Below are 19856 nucleotides of genomic sequence, written 5' to 3' on the forward strand. Positions count from 1 at the left end.
CCAACAAAAGTGCAATGGGAGGTTAGTGAGGCCGCTGAGGGTCTGCAAATCCTAGCACACGTCTGATCCCGGCCCAGGATTTCAGCTCCACTCAAAAGCATTGACTCTAGCGTATAATTACAAACTGAGACACGGGCCATGAAAGGGAAGCAGACGATGAGACAGAGGCCACAACAATAATGTCAACACGGAACTCAAGAAAGGCTTCCTTAGGCAGCTGATACTTGAGCTGAGAACAGAAGGCTGAGCAGAAGGTAGCCAGCGAAGAGTGAGGGGAAGAACTAACAGACAGCTGGCAAAGTATGTACAAAGGCCCTGAGGCAGGAAGAGGCAGGAAGTATTGAAGAACCGAGAAAAGACTGGAGGGGCAGGTGCTTGGGGACGGACCAGAAGATGGTGTGGCGGAAGGCTGGGGGATCGGTGGGGCCTTCGTGGAGAATTTTGGACCTAAGACCAATGAGGAAGGACTAAAGTGCATTTAGGCAGGTACGTGACAAGATCACACTTGGGGTTTTAAGTGGTTGCTCTGGGTTCTGGGTGGAGAAGAAAATGCAGGTGATGAAGTTTACAGCAAGAAGACCAATTAGGAGGTTCACGCAGCCATCCAGGCGAGAGACAATGGGAGTGCGGGCCGTGCTGAGGACAGGAAGCAGCGGAAGAAGCACACAGAGACGAGCGCACTCTCACCCTCTAGTCCACCCTTGAGTTCTCTCTTTTCCTCTTGCCGGCTGCCTCTTTAGAAAGGCAGCAAAATCTGATTGCACGTGAACACAAATACTCGGAGTATACCGACCCTCACACCTGCCCCACCCCACCCCAGGTGACTCTGAGTGCTGAGGCCCCTGCACGCCGGCCCTGGAAGGGCCCCCCCTCTGCCAGCACATAGCCCTGCGCTCCTGCCCCCCTTCTGGTTCGAAGCTCATTTTTAGCCTCAGTCTCCGCCTCTCCCAGAGCTTCCCCAATCGCTCAGCCGGTAAAAAATCCACCTGTGATGCAAGAGACACAGGAGATACGGGTTTGATCCCCGGTTTGGGAAGATCCCCTGGAGAAGGGAATGGCAACCTGCTCCAGTATTCTTGCCTGAGAAATCCCATGGACAAAGGAACCTGGTGGGCCGCAGCCCAAAGGGTCACAGAGGCCGCCAGGACAGAGCAACTAAGCAGCGGGCCCATCCCACCGTCCACTCGACAGCTGCATCTGGGCACCCAGCAGGTGCCGTGGAGCGCACCTGTCCAAACCAACCTTCTTATCGTCCGAAACTGCTCCTCTCCCACAGTTCCCAGCCAGATCACCCTCCCATTCGTCACATTCTCCCACCGAAAACCAACGAGCAAGCCCTTTATTTCTCTCTGCTCACACCCACAGGCAAACCCTCAGCAAACCGAAAAACCCCAAACCCCATCACGTTTCACCAGCTTGACCGTTCCGCCTCCGAGCCCAGCAAGCCTAGCGCACATCATCTCTCACCCTGATGACTGTCCTCCCTGGCCTTGTTACTTCCACGCCGGCCCTGACATGGGGCAGCCAAAGGGAAATTTTGAAAGGGATCCCTGTAAGGGCCAACATGGAAGGAACAAGATGAGGGCGGAGGCTCCCACAGGCGTCAGGGAGTAAAACACAAGCACTTTGACCTACAAGGTCCTAGATAAGCTGCCCCACGCCAGCTACCTTTAGGCATCATCTCCAGCCACGGTCCCTTCTCTGACTTCCTTCTGCCACCCGCTCCTCAATTGTCCAGCTGTTCCTTGAAAATACCAAGCACGGCCCTATCCCGGGGACTTTGCACCTACTATTCACTTCCTTGCTTTGTTCATTCCTCAGCTCAAATGTCAGCTCCTCAGAGAGAGCTTCCATGATCATCCCAATAAAAATAGCACCCCCTGGCCTCCTCCGCCCCTGACCCTGCTTTGTGTTCCTCGAAGCCCTTATCTTGGCAGCATGTTTATTCATAAGTACATTTGCTCATCTTTTTCTGCCTCTTCTCAATTGACCGTAAGCCCCACAAGACCAAGAATGTTTGTTTAATTGACTGCTGTCTCTAGGGCTGTCAGGTGCAGTACACAAAGGACACCCAGTTAAATTTGAATTTTGGACAAACAATGAACGCTTACATTTTTTCGCTCAAGTATGTCCCCCCAACATTGTATGGGACACACTGAAACTAAAAAAGCATTCGTCGTTTGCCTGAAATTCAAAGTTCACCGGACATTCTATATTTTAATCTGGCAAGTCCACTGTAGCCCCAGATCCTGGAAGCGTTCCCAGGGCACGGTGGGCACTCACTAGGAAGGAGCTGAAGGACTGGATGAAAGAACAGCACCCAACAGAGCTCACACTGAGAGATCTCTCAGAACACAGAGTGGCATCAAGAGGCAACCCTGAGTCCCTGGTTGCCTCAGTTTAATGGGACTTGTCAGGGATGTCTGGAAATCTGGTGTTTTGCACAACTGGTGGCCCAGCCTCTAGCATGGTTATGACACCTGTAATTATTTTTATGTAAATAACATTTCATCTGACTCAGTGGCTTCAGGGAAATTCTGCCTGTACATGCTTTTTCTCTTTTTCAAAAGGAAAAGAAAAAAAAAATGACTTGTAAAAAAATATGCTCTGGTATAGGAAATAGATTCCTGGGGTCATTATAACAGATGGATTTGAATCCAGTCGCTGCCTCCTCTTCCAAGCTGAACTTCCTGGAGGTCAACGGCACCCACAGGCATGAAGACATCACTGTTTGGCCAAGGTTGGGGTGACCCTGTGGTACCATCAGGAAGATCACAGAATGGGGGCCCAGGATCCAATCCGAGTGCTTCCTCTGAATCACTCTGTGACTTTTAAGTCAACTGGCCTTTCTGGGCCTCAGTTCTTCTGTCTGTAAAATGGGGGCAGTAAATTAGCTCATACCTGAGGCCCCGTTCCAGCTGAGGGTCCAGGAGGCTTCAGTGCTAACCTGAGCTGCAGCCAAGGTCAAGTTCATGGGTTCAACCTGTGCCATCGCAGAGGGTCCTGCACCCAGAGGACCACAAGGTCTAACACCCTGCCATCACCATCTTAAAGTTCTTAGCAATATTTGAACCAGGGGCTGAGAATTTTCTTTTATGCTGGGCCCTGCGGACTACATAGCCAGCCCTGATGGCAGCATGTAACAACCAAGTCACCTGTTCTCAGCCCAAATCCCACCATCCTGACTGCCCCATCATAAGAAAAGCTCAGCTAGAAAATGTAGGCCCTGCAATGTGCTTAATCGGAAAAGTAGGAACGCTCCCAGATCCCAGAAAGGACCACCCCTCAATTTAAGTACATCCGGGGATTATCACCCTAGAAGCCAATATTTTAATTTACATACGGATGCATTTGACTCCTCCAGGACTGGAACCAGAGTGAGGCAAGTGAGGGAAAATTCAAGAGGGTACCAAAAACCTCAATAATCAAATACACTATGCTTTCATAAAACATTTTTTAGAAATAATAAATACAAAGAAAATCTATGTTAAGCAAACCATTACACTTGGAATAAAGACAAGGTTAGTAACAGTGCTGTGTGGACCCACCCTCCCTAACCCTAACCCTAACCCTGAGGTGAAAGGAAAAGTGAATAATAAAGATCTTGTCTTTAAATCTTTTTTTTTCTATATTTGGTTCATTGTAGATTTTTGCATCAATTTTTTTGTATTTATTTATTTACTATTTTGCCCTGTAGCATGTGGGAAGCTTAGTTCCCCGACCAGGGATCAAATCCACGCCCCCTGCAGTGGAAGGCCGATTTGTAACCACAGAGTCCCTTTGCATCAGTTTCGATTTCTAAAATATTTCAACCACTGAGTATCCTGGCGTCCCCTTCCACGTTGCCTCTCCTCAAAGCCAGTTTTCAGGGATGAGGATGACCTCCTCATGATTTGGGGGAACCACAAGACAGTTTCAAACTTGACTTTCACAGCAATCTACAATCAACGTCATCTTTTAAAGCCTGGACAGAACCTCTCTGCTGTAAGAAAGACAATTTCCAGAAGATTGCAGCTGAAGGCACTTTGTTGAAACTGGCGCCACCCCCCGACCCTGCCTCATTACCACCAGGCAGGCAAAGAGGGTTAAAGCTCCAGGAAAACAGGGATCTACCAAAAGCCGGAACCCAAATGGAAGTGTGGACTGTAAGGAGACACCCCACCGCACAGCAGTGGTGGTCACAGGCCTGCAGTAGCTTAGCCAAACCCATCCTGCAGGCATATTATGTTTGGCCTGCCCCGTAACTTTTTTTAAACCTGAACATTTTTTTTTTAATTGAGAGGTTTCATTTAAAACTTCAAGTGTCCGATGGCTCCCCAAAATGGGAAGACCAGGCCACATCGGACCTGTGCTCCCCGGTGGCCCCGGCACCTGGGGCTGAGTAGAAGCCGCCGCTTCCAGGTGATTCTACTGCTGTCAGGACATCACCGCCCCACCCGCTGCCCCCGTCCACCCCGTGGGCGTGTGGGCACCAGACCCTGGTCTCCAGGCCCTCGACTCCTTCGCCCTGGTCCCTGCTCACCTACTTTGTCCTGGCTTTGTCTGTCCTCTCCATCCCTTGCTTCCGCAGCACAGTCCCTTCCGCCTTATGGAACTGACATTTCACAGGCGAGCACGGTCAGCACACTGGCCTAGCCCTTAAACTGCGGTTCTTGCCTTTAATTAAGCAGGAGGTGTCACCATCCCTCTGCCAGGGGAGCTTCGCCCTCCACTGAATCAGAGCCTTAATGGCCTTAATGGCAGCAGCAGAGCGCTGGTTAGCCAGGGGATGGAGCATTGGTTAGTCTTTGCCCAACCCCAGAACTATTTCTTAACCGTCTGCCGTCTCCCTTTGTCCACCGTCACCCTTCTGTCACCCGGCCGTCTCCCCAGATGACCGCACCCCCAGGATCGGGGCTCCCACATCCATCCTCTGTCCTGCCTAGTCTTGCAGACTCGAGCATCTGTGTCGAGTTCATAATCTATGAAGTCAGAGAGGGATGTGGACAAGCAAGCTGACCTCAGGGATCTCGAAGCCACCAGCCTCCCTCCAGCACAACCACACCCCAGAGCATCTCCCACACGCCCCCTCCCAAAAGACCACATGGCCTCTGCTCTTGCCCTCTCTCTCTCTCTTAAATTCCTCTATCAACACAATCAGTAGACTGCATTGAAACTTTTAGTTCTTTTGCCACCAGGCTCCTCTGCCCATAGGATTCCCCAGGCAAGAATACTGGAGTGGGTTGCCATTTCCTTCTCCAGGGGATCTTCCCGATCCAAGGATCCAACCCGAGTTTCCAGCATTGGCAAGCAAATTCTTTCCCACTGACCCACCAGGGAAGCCCCTGTAGGTTAGTAGGCTGAAGAAAATGAACAACTTGACTCTGAAACACCAAAATAAGAGTGAAATGGCAGCTAACAGGCACTGATCACTGTCTATACACTGACCTGATCTGCAAACCTCCAAGCTTCCGCCGTGTGTAACGATTACCATCACCCCCGCTGCTCAGCTAAAGAAACGAAGGCATGGAGCAGGCTGTGATGTTACTTTCGAAGTCACACATGCCCCCACGGAAGTGGTTTTGTCCCACAGCAGTCTGATACTCATTACTGAGTCACAGTGTTCCTGGGTTATTAGCTCAGGGTGGATGCACTGAGGGACGTTTTTGGACCAAGATGAAATGCCGAGAGAAGCCTTCTGACTCCCGGTGATAGCAGAGGGAAGGAGGAGATGCCAGGGGAGTCCAGGCTGGGCCGAGAGGAGACCCGCTGGAAGAGGCCCATATTATTCACAAAATTAATGGCAAGTGCCCTTGAGGGCCAAAGATAGGGACCACCGCTGTGCAGCCCCAGGACTCGAGGGACCAGAGTTTGGAAACCAAAAAGGACAAGTCTCTGCAGACAGGGAAACACCAACTCCTCCCCGCCCCCTGCTCCCCACACTGGCCCCAACCCCTGTCATCCCCACCCAGGCCACTGCAGTCGCCTCCCACCTGTATTCTAAGCATCCCCTGTTACCTGGGAGAGGTTTCCCACTTAAAGGTCAGTGTGATTCTCTGAAAAGACTCAGCAACTCACACCCTCAGTGACTTCTGACTTCCCCAGGGCCTCCCTATTACCAGGAGAATGAACTTCAAACTGCTCGCAAAATCCTGCTGGGTCCCGCCTTGGCCTGCTTCCCCCACCTTTCTATTCATATCACACTTCCCCTCCCTCCCTTTCTGTTTCAGCCACACGGGGCTGGCTGCTCCTTGACTATCCCAAGCACAGCTCTCTCCTCTGGGCCTTGGGGCTCACTGTTCCTTCCGCCTGAGATACTGTAGAGACAGATCCCTCACTGTTCAGAAGTCAGTGGATACGAGGAAGGGACCCACAAGTGTGAATTACCCCGTGAGTGTGTGTTGAATTACATCCTCTCCCCAAATACGCTCAAGTCCTAACCTCAAGAACTGGTGGCTGTGATCTTATTTGGCAAGAGGGTCTTTGCAGATGTGATTAAGTCCAGATGAGGTCTTCAGAGCTAAGGGTTCAAATCCAACGACTGGCATCCTTGTAAGAAGAGGAGAGAACACACACACACAGGAAGAAGCCCATGTCAAGGCAGAGACGGAGAGTGGACAAACACAGCTAGGAACCAGGGACCGCCGGGGACCTGCAGGGTCCGCTGGGGGCTGAAAGAGCCAGGGCGGGGTCGTGCCCCGCGCCTCTGGCGAGAACACGGCCCTGACACCTTGATTTCACACGTTCAGTTTCTGAAACTGTGTGAGAATAGATCTCTGTTGTTTCAAGCCACCCGGTTTGCGGTAATTTGTGATGGAGCCACAGGAAACTCAAACACCCACGCACCACACACAGGTATAAACAGAGACCTTCGCAGCTCTGAGCTCCTGTTATGGTCTCTAGCCCTTAGCACCATTCCACGTTTCTCTTGGACGTTCCTGGGTGGCTGCCCTAAGGTTTGCCTTGTGAGGACAGACACCCTTAGTCTTGTTCACTTTATCCCTGGCCTGTTGAAGGGCAACCGGTACATCGGAGATGCTTGAAATGATGAAAATGAATTAAACGGTCAAGGTGGCTTCTAAGAGGAGGTAAGGCTGAGTTGAGCATTGAAGAAAAATGTGGGGGAAAAAAAAGGGAGCAAGGACCCTGGGGTGGAAAGACTGGCTTAGCCAAGGCTGAGGGAAGGACTGGGGGGGTGCCAAGGGGCGGGTGGGCAGCCCGGACCTGCTCCCACAGCAGCCTGGGAGCCGGCGGCTCAGGCCGAAGAAGTGCAAGGCGGAGATTTGGCCAGCGAGAGGCTCTGAGGAAATGGGTCCCTACTGGCAGGTCCCAGCTGGAGAGGGAAGGGGTGCAGCGGCCACAGGCTCCTCAGCGGCCCAGAGAGGCAGGTGGAAGGCAGGCAAGAGCCCCACTGCGAGCCCACCCAGCTCACCGACTGGCTGGGAGACCCTGCTGCAGGAAGCAGCGGAGGCAGGACTGGGCAACCCTTAAGAGCAGAGCTTTCCGCACCGGCGCTGCCCTCCGAATGCCTTGACCGGGCCCGTCTTGGTTTCCTCTTCTCGAAATGGGAAGATCATACTCAATCCCAACCAGTCAGGTTATTTTGGGAGGATCCGCTAAGACGATAACCGTTCCCGCTCGGCCCTACAATATATTACAGTCTGGTAGGGAAAACAGAGGCCCTCCTTGCGATGACTGTTCAGCCTAACGGGGAGCAACATGGTGCAAGGGGATTGCTTCCGAGCTTTGCCACCAGCGATGTGACCCGGGCGCAGCGGGCACCCCTCCCTGTGCAAGACAGGGCTGGTTGGGGGCCAATGAAGTGGCCCGCGGAGAAGCCCTGGGACAGTGCCTGGCAGACACGGGGCCCTCGGGAAGCGGTGGCAGCTGTCACGGTCGTCGTTGCCGTTGTTGTTGGGAACTGACTCATTCCAGACAACAGCATGAAAGCGTGGGCCTGTTGGATGACCCACAAGGAAGCCTGCTTAGGTCACCAGCGTTTGGTGGGAAAACGCGCAAGTCAAAACCACCGTCATGGTCAAAAAGAGGCGGAATGAGTGAGCCAGAGGATGGCGCGGTGCTTCGGCGTTTAAGTCTCAATTCTGTGGCCTCAACAGGTCAAGCAACCCTACTGCGTACCATTCGTTCATTCCTCCATCCGCGGAACAAAAAGTACTGAAAACCTGCTGAGTATCAGTCATGTTCCAGGCACTGGGGCCCCCGGAGTGAATAAGACAGCTGAGGTTCCTGGTTCCTGGCATTCAGTTCTGGAGGAGGATGCAGACATGGCGTGGACAACGACCTTCAGTGTGAGGCGCATAGGATAGGAGAGGGCAGGGGGGAACCTGGAGGGCACAGGAGGGCCCCCCAAGTCTGGGCGGTCAGAGTCTCGGATTCCTCATCTAGCAAAGGCACAAAAAGAGTGACCTGCCACGCTTCTCCGAGGTAAGAGCCGAGATGTTCAATCACAGGTGTGTGTAGTGAGAGCCAGCCAATGAGAATATGTGTGGGAAGCACTCGGCAACTGTCGTTGTTGTCTAGGTTGGATTGGGGGTGTATAAGTATTGAATTAATGAACCATACAACAGTAATAGCAGCACTTATTAATTGAGTTACTTGAGGTTCATGCTGCTTACTGAAAGACTGGAACTCTCCTTAGATTGGTAAATGATGGCTGTCATTCCTTCCAAGGGACTCTGCAGCCTTGAGACCCTCCCTGTTATTGTTGTTTTTGATGTTTAGTTACTAAGTCGTGTCTGACTCTTGTTGCAACCCCGTGGGTGGTAGCCCGCCAGGCTCCTCTGTCCATAGGATATTCTAGGCAAGCATACTGGAATAGGTCACTATTTCCTCCTCCAAGAGATCTTCCCGACCCAGAACTGAACCCGCATCTCCTGCATTGGCAGGCGGAATCTTTACTGCTGAGCCGCCGGGGAAGCCCGAGACCGTCCCTTATTGTTGTTGGTCAGTCTTAAGTCATGTCTGACTCTTTGCAACCCCATGAACTGCAGCACGCCAGCCTCCCCTGTCCTTCACTATCTTAGGCCCTCTCTGCAATTCGGCAAACGAAGGGTTAAAGTCTGGCCCAGCAGGGCAGTCTCCTGGGACACTGCTCCTGCCATTCCGACTGGCTGATACTCAGTTGCTACATATAGTAACCAACACTCCAGACAATATCACTAACACTTTTCTAAATGTGGGAAAACTGAGGCACAGGAGAGTGAATCACTTGCACGAGGTCACGTAGCCAACAAGCGGCAGAGCTAAGGTTTGAACCTCTCACTCACATCCTAAGCTGCTGATGACTTGGATATAAAAACCTGGGATCCACGAGAGAGTCACAGAACCGGACGACCTGGCCCTGTCCTCAGCTGACTTAAGAAAAGTGTTTAATAAAGGCAGGAGCATCTGGGGAAATGAGTGCTTCTCTCTGAACTTCTGGGAAGAAAAGGAAAAGCCCAGAGGTCTTCGTGGAGGAGGCGCAGACTGGGTAGCCAGGGAGGGGCTCAGCCAGGAGGGGGGCTCTTGGAGCGGGTCTGGGTTCTGCTTGGGAAGAAAGCAGTACCGGCTTTACAGCCCCCGGCCATCTGGAGACTTTTAGTCCTCTAGTTGAAGTGGAAAGACGGTGCTCTGGAGGCAAAGCAAGGCACTCTTCCTGACTCACCCTCCACTTGGGACAACTTAGAGGCTGCCTCAGTTTCCCCATCTCCAACATGGATGCTTGTCCCCTCCACACTACCCCCCTCACACAGACTTCTCTCTCTTCCAGGATATGGCAAGGACCAACGTAATGTTGGCAAAAGAGGCCAGGACAAGGGTCTGGCCTTCCTCAGTGTCCTCATCCGCCAAACGGTGCGATACCAAATGATAACAGTAGTAAGCTCCAGAGTCAGCAGAGCACGCGGTCGAGAGCCTGGGTCTGAGTCCCAGCCTCTGCCACATCCCTGCTGGGTAGCGCTTGACTGGCTCCTGCCCTTCTCTGTGCTTCACTCCCTCCTCCAGCCCTGACAACGAGAGACTTCAAACCCTCAGCCCTGCCGCCCCTACTCAGCGCTCAAAACACTCTCTCACCCCTGCGGAAGGCAACAGAGACCTTGCCGTGTGCCGGGCTTCCTGCTACAAACCTGCTCTGTGATCCTGGACAAAGCTGGTCCTCATAGTCCTCAACTGTCAGAAAATAATAACAGCCAGTGCATGTTAAACACAGAGGTAAGTGTTTTATACGCATGATTTCATACGATGCTCATGACTCCCCTGTGAGGTCATCACTGTCATTATTCCCTTTTACAGACGAGGAAATGGAGGCTTGGCAAGCCATAATCCTAGCCCAACCTGTGTCACTGTGAAGCTCCAAGAAGTTACAAAGTCTCTTGAGAGGTTTAGGGTACTGTGACTCTTCAAAGAATTTTTGCCACAAAATCCGGTTTCTATACCAATATGTTAGTTTTGTATTTTAATAGGAATCACAGGGTATTTATCCAGTGTTGACTATAAGCACGGCAGCATTTCAGATGCCTTACACATGTCACCTCATTGACTCTCACAACCTTCTTTAAGGGAGACATTATTACTGGCTTCATTTTACAGATGTGGAGACTGAGGCCCAGAGAGTTTAAGTCACTCCCCCAAGCAAGATCACATAGCCGCAATGCAGTGAAGCAGAAATTCTAAGCCAGGCAGAAGGCAGGGAATTTGGGTCTGGGAGTGAGCAGAGCTCACCCTGTGTTTGTTTATTCCTGAAATAGTTTCCATCATCCCACTGCAGATAAAACTGAACACACCTCTTTCAGATCTTCAGTTTTTCCCAGAGCCTCGGCCCAAAACTGCACAGCAAGGTCAGTATTTTCTTACCATGCAAATAGTTCTATTTGCTATTTAATGACCCCGCCCATCTACATGCACCCTGAGGTCTGCCCCTCTGCTCCTGGTGGTGTTTGAGTGTGAAAGGCCATTTGGGTTTCCCTCAGGAGACCCCGATGCGGGCACAGTCGAAGCGCCTCTCATGCCAACTGTTTCTGAAGCCTGGAATTGCAGCCTGTGTGCCCAACTGCTTTGGCATGCCAAGAGTCGTTTGCCGGGAACAACGCGGTGCCCTGTCTCCCACATGTGGACACACACACTAGCATGCACGTTCTACAGTCCCTGGACACACGAGCGTGGGCTGAGGAGGTTGGGCAATGCGTGTGCACACACAAAACACACACACACACTTCCAAACCTGAGAGAGGACCAAGTTCACAAACCTGGAGCAGAGGTGTAACAGCCTCAACAGAAGGTGAGGCTCGGGTGAGATCACACTGTAAAACAGAAGTCTCTTCCCAACACTCTTCTTCCAAATAGACTTAATTTTGGCATTTGTCTGTCCCCTACCCCCACATCATAACATCAAACACTGTCTTTCAGTATACATGGCATGGCAGAAAAAACCCATTCCCGTCCTTAATATATCTGTCGCCTGTCTCAAAGCACCCCTTTTACAGGTGATGCGATATTAGTAAAGATCCTGGTCATTACGTCATAGGCTTGACCACCAGCCGAGGACAGGATAAACTGGTACCAGTTAAAACGTCCAGAGTGTTGGCAGGGTCTTGCTTTCAAAAGTGCAACTCAGCTAAAAATATGTCATTGAGGTCCGCTGTGGCAAAGCACACCATTTACCTAACCCAAGGCATTTGGCCCCACTCCCGTTTTCAAAAAAAAAAAATAGCCCCTCAGGTTTATTTACAGAAATTGTCATTTCTTCCCCCCCAGAACTTTAATCAGCCACGCAGAGCACAAAACCTACATTCAACTCTGATTTTATGACACGAGGCTAACTCCTCCTACGCATATTTATTTCGTTTAACTCTTGCGGCCCTGCCCTCTCCGCTATGCCCCCCACTCTTCTCGGGACTGGCCTCCGAAAAACACATCCCATCGCCTAGTTTCTACTTTTCAAGTCCGCTTGGTTAGTGGACAGCCAAAACTCCTCCACAATCCCAAACCAGATGGGATATTTTCATATCATATTCGTATAGGTTAAGCCCCTCCAGTAAGATCTAAGTAGTATGATTCCAGGGCGAACTCCAAGAGGAGGGAGAAAAGAGACAGAAACACGGAAAGGAGAGTGTAATCAGATCGCGAAGCAAACTGATGGTACATTGCACTTTAAAGGGGGAACTGGCGAACTGAATCCACCAGGCACATCAGGGAAAAAAAAAAAAAAAAAAAAACGGGAAAGAAAATTGTTTAAATGTCCCAGAGCATCTGCGGCTCTGTTAAAAAGTGAAGCCTTCATTACTAGATAGTAAAGTACCAAGCCTGTTCTCCTAAAGAAAAAAAAAAAAAAGCTAAATAATGATGATGGTGATAATAATAATACCGCTGACATCTGCTCTCCAAAGCCCAGCGCGGAAATGGTTAAGCAGCCCGCGGTTAGTAGCGAGAATCCCTCCGGGTGTCCCACGGAACGGACCATCCTTCTGACAGGCTGGCCCGGGGAAGGAATCCCGCCTGGGGACGCTTCGCTGCCCCCGCGCGAGGTGGTCCCAAGTCGGCGCCCCCGGCCCCCCTCCTTGGCCAGGGCGGGGGCGCCCGTCCTCCCGGCCACGCTACCTGTGCGCCCTGGGAAAGCGGCGTCCCCGGGCCTGCCCGCGACCTCCGCCGGGAGCCGAAAGCGCTGGCCGGGGAGAAGCAGAAGGGAAAGGGCCGAGAGGCGGGAGGAGGAAGCGGCCGGAGTAGGGGGCGGGGGGCAGTTACCTTGGTCCACAGACCCCATGGCGCGGAGAGGCTCGCAGTGCCCCCGTCTCAGCGCAGCCTCTCTCTGCATCTGGAGGGGACGGGGGCTCGGCGCGCGGGCTGAGAGGGCTCTGCGGGGGCAGACCCGGAGCCAGAGGGGCGCCGTCCTCTCTAAAGCATGCTCGGGGGGCTGCCCTGGCCGAGGCGCCTGCGAGCGGCCCGGGAGCTGCGCGCCTCCCGCCTCCCGGCTCCCGGCTCCCGGCGCGGCGGAGTCGGCGCGGCTCGGCGCTCGGGCTTACTCGAGAGGGAGCGCGACTTCCTTCCCCGCGCTCCGTGTTTATAGGCTTTCAATGCAGTAAAATAACGGGATTCCCTCACTGTTTCCTCCTGTTTACCCAGCGCCATGGAAACCGCTGGATCCCGTCCATCTCCAAAACTGAGGGCTTTCCTGCAAACTCCACACTCAGGAATCCATGACGTCGCCCGCTCCGCGGCCAGCCAGCTCCGTGGCTCCCTCGGCCGCCAGCACAAGTCCCTGATTGTTCGCGGAGAAAAGTCAGGGAGACGGAGCGATGCGGGCGACGGCGAGGGGAAGGGGGTGGGGGCGTGGGAGTGTCCAAGTCGGTCTTGCCCGAGCTCCAGGCGGCCGTTCGCAAGGATCGGCCCGGCCACCGCCTCCCTCACCCGCTGCAGCTTTGCATAAACCCTGCCCAAGGCTCCCAAGCGCCCCCCAAGACCCGCGACCCCCGTCTTTCAAGCGGGCGTCTCTCAGAGCAAGTCGCCCAGGGCTCACACGGACATCTCAGGGGGTCCAGGGCCCCTGAACATTGACCTGGGGCGGGGGGCGCCCTTCCCTGTCCCTGGGGACCCCCGGCTGCCCAGAATTTTTGTGCTCAGGACTGATGCGGAAGAAGAGGGAGGTGTGGGAAGAGAGAGGGGGAGGGGAGGAGGGAAAAGAAATAAATAACGGTGCCTTGTGTCAACTCTCCAAGATTTTTTTTTCAAAGAGGTCTATTTTTAGATTCATTTAGAAAACCCAAGGTTTCCAGTGATGCTCAGAGGCTCCAGCAATAATGAAATGGCCAAAGAGACGCCGAAACCAGGCAACGCGTGTGTTTACACATGCTCTGAATAAACAGGAAAATAAAGGGAAGGGATGTCATGAACTCTGCACAGCCTCCAGAGGATGGTCCGTGGGATGCCACGCGTGGCCCCCATCAACAGGCCGGGGACCCCCGGAGGGCGGAGCCAGGGAAGGAGGTGCTGCTGTCAGAGTGCTCTTTCTGAACTCAGCCTGGGTTTCCTCCACCTGTGCGCAGGGTGGGAAATTGGGGGCCCCTCCAGATGAAGCCAACTCTGCAAATGGCCATTTCAGACCCTGTCGTGGGCACTGATAAAACTTCGGGGAGCATCAAGGCTGCTGACTCATCAGCGCCTCCACACTTTCTTACAGACCTTGACTGCACGTCGAGAGGGGCTGGCTCCTCCACGCCTTGACCCACTAGAGCTGCACTGGACTCTCGGACATGACCACCCCTGCTGGACACAGGGTCCCGCAAAGACCCCCGCGCCCACCCAGCTCACTTCAAAACCTGCTTCAGGCAGGGTGGCCTCCAGCTTGAGTAACACTGTTCCCCCCCAAAAAAAGCATCTGTATCTGCCCACCTATCATGCAACCTTGCCTCGAACTCCTTGCAGCCAGCCTCCCAGTAGGGGAGCCTTCTCCCCCACTTTCTACAAGGGAAACCGAGGCCCAGAGAAGGCAGATGACTTGCCTGCTGCTTTTCCCCGGCAGACACCACAGGGCAGCCAGGGAGGTCAGGGAAGAGATTCTTTTCAGGGAACCCTACTGAGGAAGACCCATCCTCTGAGGTCCTGGCACCCCATTCTCTGGGGGCAACAACAGGGTGACCACCTGCCCTGGTTTGCCTGGAGTCGAGGTGGTTCCTGGGATGCAGGACTTTGAGTTTTTAAGCCGGGAAAGTGTGGGGCATGCTGAGACAAGTAGATCATCCTGACTGTGAATGAACCTCCGCCTCAGCTTCCTTTCATGGGCCCAGGCCTCTGGGGTAAGGCTGCAAGCCGTCGTCACTGCGGACAGCCTCTGCCTGCAGCCTCTGAAGAGCAACCCAGCTCTGCTGGGGTCCTCAGTAAATACCTGCGCCTGGGTCCCCGGCAGAGTAACGCAGACACTGGGAGGGGTGAGCCCAGTGCCCTCTGCTAGCGTTGCCACTAGCCACATATGGCTCTTAAAATTTAATTAACAATGAAATAGAGAGCTAAAAGTTCTTTGATGCAGAAGTCACATCTCCAGCGCTCAGAGAGCCACCTGTGGCTGGTGGCTATTGGGTTGAACAGAGCAGAAGAGAAGAGCTCCGTCCTGCAGAAAGTCCTATAGGGCGGTGGGCGCTTAGGCAACCTGAGAGGCAGCATAAAGTATAGGCTCTAGAATCAGAGGCTTGGCTCTGCCACAGGATCACTTACCCAGTCTATAAAATGGGAACACTATGAGCACCTTCCTTGGGGTTGATGTCAGGATGTGATGCTGAGAACACGAAAGTATATAATAAATGCTTAAAATGTATATAAGTATGTCTGTATACATATACTGTTTATATATGTGGATATATGTGTATGTGTGTAGAGGTTTTCTTTACGCCTTCCTACACTCAAGGCCTGAGTAGTCTTTAAGGCAGGATGACTGACCCTGCCGTCCATGGCCTTTGCCTCCACTGAAAGTGAAGTGAAAGTCACACAGTCCTGTCGGACTCTTTGCAACCCCATGGACTATATACAGTCCATGGAATTCTCCAGGCCAGAGTACTGGAGTGGGTCGCCTTTCCCTTCTCCAGGGGATCTTTCCAACCCAGGGATCGAACCCAGGTCTCCAGCATTGCAGGCTGATTGTCTAGCAACTGAGCTATCAGGGAAACCCCTTGCCTCCAGACTTCCCTTTATTAAACACAGCTGCATCCAGGGCCTAACGCATCCTCTATGCAACATCTAGCCTGTTTCACACTCCCACTGAGCTTGATGCTGGAAGCCCTGTTTACAGATGAGCAAACCGAGGCTCTGTGCACTGATGATGTCCACACAGCCAGTCCAGATCGGAACCCGACTCTGTTTGGCCAGAACGCCTGTGTTCTTGGCACCACTGCCCCTACCTCCCAGAGGCCTCCCTGGAAGCTGAGGTCTCAGAGGCCAGCAGGGAGGCAGGAAACGGGCACGCTGGGCCCTCCTCTGCCAGACTCATTATCGGGGATAATTTTAGACTCCGTCCCACCCAGGCTCAGGCCTCGGAGGCGGGCCCGGTCTCTGCAGGTGCCCTGCGCTGCCGAGGGGGGACGCCTTTTGGAACTCGACAGAACTGGCACTCAGTACAGTTTTATAGAGCCCACTCTTTGTCACAGTTAAGCATTTTTCCCTTTTAAAGCACATTAATACTACAAGGAGCGGAGCCGGGGGAGTCACAGCTGAGTCACCTAATTTGCCCTTATGGGCTGCAGCTTTCAGCTTCTTAGTTTAGCTGCTCTTGGGTTCCTCAGACAATTTCTTTCCTCTCCCAGTGCCAGGGCAAGAAATATTTTGTCCTTTTGAACTGAACCACCCACTGTTTTTCACTTCTCTCGAGCACTCTCCCTTTTTTTTTTTAAGGGATGCTCCAAGGGGGGTGGGTGGGGAGCTTCCGCCCACTAAATTATCCACGAAAACTCCCAAAAATAGAAGCTCTCAGCTGGGGTGGGAACGAGCCAGCAGATGGGGAAAAAGCAAGAGAGGAGCTGAATCAAAGCAAATAGAAGGCGTCCAGGTGGCCGTGGGGAGAAAGGCCCAGGGAGACTGTCAGGCATACGGGCTGAAGGAGACCTTGAATCACCGGGGAAGCCTTTTATTAGAATCTCTCCCCTCCGACAGCCTCCTAAATAAGAAACACAGGTATTTCTGCTGAGACATCACTTACTGATGCTGCCCAGACAACTGATTCAACACCAGGAATATTTAAGAGGGCTTGGGCAGCTTCGAGGCGAGCACCCACAGGTCCTCTCGCTGCGTTTATAGCCTGGGTCCCCCTCACCCGTCGGTCACCTTGACCGCCAACCCCTTCCTGGCTGGAAGGCAGACAGCAGTTAGAACGGGTCTGGGCTCCCATGTGTCTCAAACGCAGAAGGTGGGAGAGACCCCGACATACGGAAGCCAGAATGACGAGGCTCACAAATCTCTAATCACATGACCGCTGCCTGAGTACTTGCTGTGGGGCAGGTGGAAACTCACTGCCTCCTCTCAGCAACCCTAGGATTATCATTTTGCAGAGGAGGAAACTACAGCACAGAGAGGTTATGCAATTTGCTCTAGGCTGCACAGCAAGGACGTGGCCGAGATAAGGCTGGATTCCCAGCTACCCGGTTCTAGAGCCCGGGTTCTGACCCACCAAGCAGTGCTGCCTCTCAAGTGGCAACTCAGTTGCTCCACTGAATATATATGATTTTATATATATATATAATTACCTTCAGCAGAAAGTCCAGAATCCCATAGGCAGCCTGCAAAGGCCTACCACATTTACCCCCATCCCTTCCAGCCTCATCTCTCACCTCTGACACCTCTGAACTCCATGCTTCTGCCTCCAGAAGTGCTCAGAGCCCCCGAACCATCTGAGCTTAACTTCCTCTCCCTCCCGTCTCTGCTCTCCTCTCTTGGGTAATTCCACTGGCCTCCAGGGCTTGCCCTGGATACTGTTTCTTTGAGGAGGTCTCAGCTTCCTCTGGCTTCCCTGGGGGCTCAGCAGTAAAGAATCCACCCTCAATGCAGGAGGGGCAGGTCTGATCCCTGGGTCGGGAAGATCCCCTGGAGAAGGAAATGGCAGCCCACTCCAGTACTCTTGCCTGGGGAATCCCACGGACAGCGGAGCCTGGTGGGTTACTGTCCGTGGAGTCGCAATAGAGTCAGACACGACTGAGCAACTAAACAGCTTCCTCCCCTGTAAAATGGAGCTACATCAACCTCTTAGGGAGACATGAGGACCTGAGATGTTGTATCTAATGACGCACTAAGGACAGTGCCTGGTATGCAGGAAGCACTCGATAAACATATAGGTATTAAAATTGCTCTCATCTTGCCACCACACGCAGCAGTTACACAAATACCCGCATCCACCAAAGATACCATTTCAGAGCTCTCTCATCCCTCCTAGAATATAATCCAGGTACCTCATCCCTCCTAGAATATAATCCAGGTACCTCGCCATGGCTATCATAGCCAGCCCCCGAGAAGGTCCCGGTGGTGCCCGCCTCCTCCCACCCTGCGGAACACGAGGACATCCCCAAACGGCAGTATGTGCCCACCGAGCTACGTTATAGGAGAAGTGCGGCTTCTGCTTTGAGATCTTGGCTCGCTCCCTCAGGGGGCAGCTGGCCACCACGCTGTGACGACCCTCAAGCAGTGCTTGGATGGGATCGCGTGGTGGAGGAGAGAGGCCTCCTGCCATCAGCCAAGACTGCAGGTGAGGCAGCCACGCCAACCACAGAAGCTGCTCCAGGCCCACAGAGACATCACACGCGTGTTCCTTTAAGCCTAAGGAACCAAGACTGCAGGGAACGTCAGCAAACTAGCACTCGGCCTCCAAGACCCTCCCTGACCCCGCATTCTCTCTCTTCTCCCTCCCTCCCCCACTCTCTCACCGGCTGCAGCCTCACTGTCCTGCCCTACCTGGCCCCACCTGGTGACTTTTGTGCTTCCTTGCCCCTCACCTGGAACCCTTTGTCCCATGACCTCTCAAGGCTGGTTTCTTTGATCCTCTCAGTCTCAGTTCAAACGTCACCCTATGAACACATTCTTCTATGACCCTCATCTTCAAAACTGGCTCCTCTGCCCTGGAGCCCAACCCCTCCAAACAAATCTCCATCACAGTGCCTGTTGTATTTCGGTAGAACATTTACCACTTGCCACAAATAAATGACATATTCACTATTCTACCCAAGGTCTCCCCTGCTTCCCAACAAAATATAAATGCTACAAGCGCGGGACTTTGCTTTATTCTCAGCCCCAGGAATGATGCCTGGCATACGGTGGGACCTCCAAAAGTTTTGTTGAGTGAATAACAGAATGTAAAAATTGTCTCATCGGTTCATTTAGTTGGTTATGACTCATTTCCCCGCTAGATTAGTAGAAGAGGACCATGCCCGTCTTACTTGGGGTTTGGAATGATGTCTGGAATTGGTGGGTACTCAGTAAATAATCCCATCGTATGTCTCCCGAGTGATGTCTATGCACCAGGCCCTCCCAGGCCTCCTTACATACTAATTCACTTGGTCCTCACAATCCTGTAGGAGGAAGACTACTATTCTCCCCATTTTGCAGGTGAGGAAACTGAGTCGCAGAGACCCAAGGTCCTCAGACAGTAAGGAGCAGACAGAGCGTGAACTTGGACAGTGGCAGCCTGGCTCTGGAACCACACTCCAAGGTCCTGTCGAGGCTTGTCGAATGACTGGCAGGCCGGCTTGAGCATCTGGCCACCTTCTCAGCCGGCTGGGGAGGACCCTCGCTCGATCACATGGCCGAGGGGGTGGCTGGGATGCTCGGCTGGGGTTGGCAGGGAAGCAGGAACGGGGGAGGCGGCCGGGCAGCTGGAGAGGCTTTCCCCGTTTCCAGGCGATGGAAAGGTTCACCTCATGCGGAAAGAACGCCCCGTTCCGTGGCTGTGGCGAGGAGCGAGGTGTCTCCCCGGCCTGGTTCATTTCAAAATACATTGTCTTGCTTCTCATAGCCTGCCTGATCTGCTCTTGGAGGTTCTCATGACGGACTGTTCCCAAAATAATACCCGGCGCCGCTTTTTCCAACTCAGAAGTGCTGAATCTTGCTACCTCCCAATCAGCCGCTGGCTGCCTCCCAGAACCCTGGTAATCCCAGGGTCCCCCAAGCCGGAATGTGACCCAACAGGGAGATTTCCGAGGCATTTGGAGAGAACCCCGGACGCTCCCTGCCAGCTCATCGGGCTGCTGACGGCGAGTTTCCAGGGAGAGCCTGCCCCCGCGGCGGGGCGCCCTCCGCCGCTGCACCGGGGATGGAGCAGAGGCCGGCGGCAGCCCTCGGGATGCCCCGGGCCCGCGGGCATGGGGAAGATTTTCCTAGAAGCTGGAGAGCTGACGTGGAGAGAGAGGGAACCGGCT

At 53.2% G+C, this 19856-nt stretch overlaps 1 protein-coding gene and 1 long non-coding RNA gene across 2 annotated transcripts in view; one reads left to right on the plus strand and one right to left on the minus strand.

Moving 5' to 3' along the window:
* The window catches only part of NFATC2 (nuclear factor of activated T cells 2), a 157025-nt gene extending 144182 nt beyond the window's left edge, over positions 1-12843 (minus strand). Inside the window, exon 1 of the mRNA XM_052650756.1 lies at positions 12718-12843. The gene's annotated coding sequence lies outside the window, so the exon portion shown is untranslated. The remainder of the gene's footprint in view (positions 1-12717) is intronic.
* LOC128058337 (uncharacterized) lies at positions 8265-13228 on the plus strand. The gene is made up of 3 exons (XR_008200448.1): positions 8265-8424; positions 9982-10188; positions 13096-13228. It is a non-coding gene; the product is annotated as an uncharacterized LOC128058337 (long non-coding RNA).
* The last annotated feature ends 6628 nt before the right edge of the window (positions 13229-19856 follow it).

This window comes from Budorcas taxicolor, chromosome 13 (assembly GCF_023091745.1).
Source record: "Budorcas taxicolor isolate Tak-1 chromosome 13, Takin1.1, whole genome shotgun sequence".
Taxonomy (NCBI): domain Eukaryota; kingdom Metazoa; phylum Chordata; class Mammalia; order Artiodactyla; family Bovidae; genus Budorcas; species Budorcas taxicolor.